The sequence below is a fragment of the Coregonus lavaretus genome (assembly GCF_964263955.1).
Source record: "Coregonus lavaretus genome assembly, chromosome: 7".
Classification (NCBI taxonomy): domain Eukaryota; kingdom Metazoa; phylum Chordata; class Actinopteri; order Salmoniformes; family Salmonidae; genus Coregonus; species Coregonus lavaretus.
The window spans coordinates 62779907-62786081 of record NC_139994.1 but is presented as its reverse complement, the minus strand read 5'-3'; the positions used below and the strand labels follow the sequence as shown (position 1 = coordinate 62786081).

The 6175-nt window shown below is 47.7% G+C and overlaps 1 long non-coding RNA gene across 1 annotated transcript in view; it reads right to left on the bottom strand.

Annotated features, from left to right (window-relative positions):
- Positions 1-6175, bottom strand: part of LOC311132868 — a 26365-nt gene continuing 20190 nt past the window's right edge. The window contains exon 3 of the long non-coding RNA XR_014613546.1: positions 1-80. This is a non-coding gene — a long non-coding RNA (uncharacterized lncRNA). The remainder of the gene's footprint in view (positions 81-6175) is intronic.

Here is a 6175-nt window from a genome sequence, read left to right as displayed (position 1 = left end):
GGGACTGGTAGAGGGAGGTCTCAGCCGGGTCCCTCTTCCTGCCGTGGACGTCCACCGGAGCGGTCGGATCATAGATGTAACTGAGAGAGAGAGGAAAGAAGAGAGGAAGAAAAAGAGAGAGATATATATAGAGAGATATATAGATAAAGATATATAGAGAGAGATATTTAGAGAGAGATATATAGATAGATATATATAGAGAGATATAGAGAGATTTATAGAGAGAGATATATAGATAGATATATATAGAGATATATATATATATAGAGAGATATAGAAAGAGATATAGAGAGAGATTTATAGAGAGAGATATAGAGAGAGATTTATAGAGAGAGATATAGAGAGATTTATAGAGAGAGATATAGAGAGAGATATACAGATAGAGATATTTAGAGAGATATATTTAGAAAGATACATAGAGAGAGATATACAGATAGAGATATATAGGGAGGAAGGGAAGAGACCATTAAATATAGACAAAGAGAAACAAATAGATGCATGTTAATCCAGCAGTTCACATTTATTCACAAATGAATAAATCAAATAACAATTGTCAGTGGTCTCTGTGTTCTATAGAACTGTGGTCTCTGTGTTCTATAGAACGGTGGTCTCTGTGTTCTATAGAACGGTGGTCTCTGTGTTCTATAGAACGGTGGTGTCTGTGTTCTATAGAACGGGGGTCTCTGTGTTCTATAGAACGGTGGTCTCTGTGTTCTATAGAACGGTGGTCTCTGTGTTCTATAGAACGGTGGTCTCTATAGAACGGTGGTCTCTGTGTTCTATAGAACGGTGGTCTCTGTGTTCTATAGAACGGTGGTCTCTGTGTTCTATGGAACGGTGGTCTCTGTGTTCTATAGAACGGTGGTCTCTGTGTTCTATAGAACGGTGGTCTCTGTGTTCTATGGAACGGTGGTGTCTGTGTTCTATAGAACGGTGGTCTCTGTGTTCTATAGAACGGTGGTCTCTGTGTTCTATGGAACGGTGGTCTCTGTGTTCTATAGAACGGTGGTCTCTGTGTTCTATGGAACGGTGGTGTCTGTGTTCTATAGAACGGTGGTGTCTGTGTTCTATAGAACGGTGGTCTCTGTGTTCTATAGAATGGTGGTCTCTGTGTTCTATAGAACGGTGGTCTCTATAGAACGGTGGTCTCTATAGAACGGTGGTCTCTGTGTTCTATAGAACGGTGGTGTCTGTGTTCTATAGAACGGTGGTGTCTGTGTTCTATAGAACGGTGGTCTCTGTGTTCTATAGAACGGTGGTCTCTGTGTTCTATAGAACGGTGGTCTCTATAGAACGGTGGTCTCTGTGTTCTATAGAACGGTGGTCTCTGTGTTCTATAGAACGGTGGTCTCTGTGTTCTATAGAACGGTGGTCTCTGTGTTCTATAGAACGGTGGTCTCTGTGTTCTATAGAACGGTGGTGTCTGTGTTCTATAGAACTGTGGTCTCTGTGTTCTATAGAACGGTGGTCTCTGTGTTCTATAGAACGGTGGTCTCTATAGAACGGTGGTCTCTGTGTTCTATAGAACAGTGGTCTCTGTGTTCTATAGAACGATGGTCTCTATAGAACGGTGGTGTCTGCCTATGCTACCCTCCAGTCCCTCGACTTCTTGGCGCTGACGGAAACATGGATTACCACTGAAAACACTGCTACTCCTACTGCTCTCTCCTCGTCTGACCATTTGTTCTCGCATACCCTGAGAGCATCTGGTCAGCGGGGTGGTGGCACAGGAATCCTCATCTCTCTCAAGTGGACATTCTCTATTTTTCCCCTGACCCATCTGTCTATCTCCTCATTTGAATTCCATGCTGTCACAGTCACTAGCCCATTTAAGCTTAATATCCTTGTCATTTATCGCCCTCCAGGTTCCATTTACATTTACATTTTAGTCATTTAGCAGACGCTCTTATCCAGAGTGACTTACAGTTAGTGAGTGCATACATTATTTTTTTATTTTTCATACTGGCCCCCCGTGGGAATCGAACCCACAACCCTGGCGTTGCAAACACCATGCTCTACAAACTGATCTACATCCCTGCCGGCCATTCCCTCCCCTACCCTGGACGACGCTGGACCAATTGTGCACCGCCCCATGGGAAAAGGTTTGTTGACATGTGGCTTGATTTATATCATATTATGCAGTAAATGTGCGGTGATTGGTTGAAATCGTGAGCCCTCTTTTTGTAGTGCGGTGATGGGTCACAATGTTTTTAGTTTAATGCAGAAATAGTGCAGTGATTGGTCAAATTTGCAAGCCCTCGCATAATATGCAAGCCCTCGCATAATATGCAGGCAATTGTTGATTTTGCTAAAATTAATGTGATCGCAGAATCCTGGAGGGACTGACTATACCCAAGACAAAATGAAAGAGTTTGCACCACTCAACACTGGGACTGACCTGGAGGGACAGGAGTCTCTCAACTGTTTGGTGATAACAGACTCCTGGTAGCAGAGGTCCGTAAAGGACTCCATGATTGAGTGGGCATGGGGCACATCCAGGTTAATCTCTGGCAGCTCGTCGTACACACGCTGGAAGCCCCGGTTCATCTGGTCCACCGTGATGAGGCCAATCTTCCAGAAGGCCTGGAGGAGCTTACACATCATCTTGATGGCCGTGTCCCCCTTAGACTCCAGCACCATGAGCTTGACGCCTTGATCAGTTCCTTTCCTGAGGATGGCTCACCCCTCATAGTTCTTGGGGACTTCAACCTCCCTACGTCTACCTTTGACTCATTTCTCTCTGCCTCCTTCTTTCCACTCCTCTCCTCTTTTGACCTCACCCTCTCACCGTCCCCCCCTACTCACAAGGCAGGCAATACGCTTGACCTCATCTTTACTAGATGCTGTTCTTCTACTAATCTCACTGCAACTCCCCTCCATGTCTCCGACCACTACTTTGTATCCTTCTCTCTCTCGCTCTCCTCCAACACTACTCACTCTGCCCCTACTCAGATGGTAATGCGCCGTCGCAACCTTCGCTCTCTCTCTCCCGCTACTCTCTCCTCTTCCATCCTATCATCTCTTCCCTCTGCTCAATCCTTCTCCCTCCAATCTCCTGATTCTGCCTCCTCAACCCTCCTCTCCTCCCTTTCTGCATCCTTTGACTCTCTATGTCCCCTATCCTCCCGGCCGGCTCGGTCCTCCCCTCCAGCTCCGTGGCTTGATGACTCATTGCGAGCTCACAGAACAGGGCTCCGGGCAGCCGAGCGGAAATGGAGGAAAACTAGACTCCCTGCGGACCTGGCATCTTTTCACTCCCTCCTCTCTACATTTTCTTCATCTGTTTCTGCTGCTAAGGCCATTTTCTACCACTCTAAATTCCAAGCATCTGCCTCTAACCCTAGGAAGCTCTTTGCCACCTTCTCCTCCCTGCTGAAACCTCCCCCCTCCTCCCTCTCTGTGGATGACTTCGTCAACCATTTTGAAAAGAAGGTTGACGACATCCGATCCTCGTTTGTTAAGTCAAATGACACTGCTGGTCCTGCTCACACTGCCCTACCCTATGCTTTGACTTCTTTCTCCCCTCTCTCTCCAGATAAAATCTTGCGACTTGTGACGGCCGGCCGCCCAACAACCTGCCCGCTTGACGCTATCCCCTCCTCTCTTCTCCAGACCAACTCCGGTGACCTTCTCCCTTACCTCACCTCGCTGATCAACTCATCCTTGACCGCTGGCTATGTCCCTTCCGTCTTCAAGAGAGCGAGAGTTGCACCCCTTCTCAAAAAACCAACACTCGATCCCTCTGATGTCAACAACTACAGACCAGTATCCCTTCTTTCTTTTCTCTCCAAAACTATTGAGCGTGCCGTCTTTAGCCAACTCTCTTGCTATCTCTCTCAGAATGACCTTCTTGATCCAAACCAGTCAGGTTTCAAGACTGGTCATTCAACTGAGACTGCTCTTCTCTGTGTCACGGAGGCTCTCCGCACTGCTAAAGCTAACTCTCTCTCCTCTGCTCTTGTCCTTCTAGACCTGTCTGCTGCCTTTGATACTGTGAACCATCAGATCCTCCTCTCCACCCTCTCCGAGCTGGGCATCTCCGGCGCGGCTCACTCTTGGATTGCGTCCTACCTGACCGGTCGCTCCTACCAAGTGGCGTGGCGAGAAGCTGTCTCCGCACCATGTGCTCTCACCACTGGTGTCCCCCAGGGCTCAGTTCTAGGCCCTCTCCTATTCTCGCTATACACCAAGTCACTTGGTTCTGTCATATCCTCACATGGCCTCTCCTATCATTGCTACGCAGACGACACACAACTAATCTTCTCCTTTCCCCCTTCTGATAACCAGGTGGCGAATCGCATCTCTGCATGTCTGGCAGACATATCAGTATGGATGACGGATCACCACCTCAAGTTGAACCTTGGCAAGACGGAGCTGCTCTTCCTCCCGGGGAAGGACTGCCCGTTCCATGATCTCGCCATCACGGTTGACAACTCCGTTGTGTCCTCCTCCCAGAGTGCGAAGAGCCTTGGCGTGACCCTGGACAACACCCTGTTGTTCTCCACTAACATCAAGGTGGTGACCCGATCCTGTAGGTTCATGCTCTACAACATTCGGAGAGTACGACCCTGCCTTACACAGGAAGCGGCACAGGTCCTAATCCAGCCACTTGTCATCTCCCGTCTGGATTACTGCAACTCGCTGTTGGCTGGGCTCCCTGCCTGTGCCATTAAACCCCTACAACTCATCCAGAATGCCGCAGCCCATCTGGTGTTCACCCTTCCCAAGTTCTCTCACGTCACCCCGCTCCTCCGCACACTCCACTGGCTTCCAGTTGAAGCTCGCATCTGCTACAAGACCATGGTGCTTGCCTACGGAGCTGTGAGGGGAACGGCACCTCCGTACCTTCAGGCTCTGATCAGTCCCTACACCCAAACGAGGGCATTGCGTTCATCCACCTCTGGCCTGCTGGCTCCCCTACCTCTGCGGAAGCACAGTTCCCGCTCAGCCCAGTCAAAACTGTTCGCTGCTCTGGCACTCCAATGGTGGAACAAGCTCCCTCACGACGCCAGGACAGCGGAGTCACTCACCACCTTCCAGAGACATTTGAAACCCCACCTCTTGAAGGAATACCTGGGATAAGATAAAGTAATCCTTCTACCCCAACAAAAAAAAAAAAAATACATTGTAAAGTGTTTATCCCACTGGCTATAAGGTGAATGCACCAATTTGTAAGTCGCTCTGGATAAGAGCGTCTGCTAAATGACGTAAATGTAAATGTAAAATAGAACGGTGGTCTCTGTGTTCTATAGAACGGTGGTGTCTGTGTTCTATAGAACGGTGGTCTCTGTGTTCTATAGAACGGTGGTCTCTGTGTTCTATAGAATGGTGGTCTCTGTGTTCTATGGAACGGTGGTGTCTGTGTTCTATAGAACGGTGGTCTCTGTGTTCTATAGAACGGTGGTGTCTGTGTTCTATGGAACGGTGGTGTCTGTGTTCTATAGAACGGTGGTCTCTGTGGTCTCTGTGTTCTATAGAACGGTGGTCTCTGTGTTCTATAGAACGGTGGTCTCTGTGTTCTATAGAACGGTGGTCTCTGTGTTCTAGAGAACGGTGGTCTCTGTGTTCTATGGAACGGTGGTCTCTGTGTTCTATAGAACGGTGGTCTCACATTGTTCCTCTAAAACACAGAGAATAAGGACAGCAGACTATTTACATTGATGGACACAGCAGCTCTGCTTTGCCTGATTCACGGAGTGAAAGGCGCTACGATTATACACACACACACACACACACACACCCAAAAAAAAAAAAAAAACATTGTAAAGTGTTTATCCCACTGGCTATAAGGTGAATGCACCAATTTGTAAGTCGCTCTGGATAAGAGCGTCTGCTAAATGACGTAAATGTAAATGTAAAATAGACACACACACACACACACACACACACACACACACGTTTTGTTTTTGGTCAAGAACATATTTGCATGAGCAACGTCAACAACAGAATCTCTGAAGAAGGATACCAGTGCTTTGAGAGAACACATACAGAGCAGAGGATGCTGATGTAGAGGTATCCCTGACTGAGAGTCCTTTGCAAAATATCAGTGAAATAGAGGGAGAGAGAGCGAGAGAGGTAGAGAGAGAGAGAGAGGTAGAGAGAGAGATGTAGAGAGAGAGTGACAGAGCGAGAGAGAGGTAGAGAGAGAGACAGAGAGAGAGAGACAGAGAGAGAG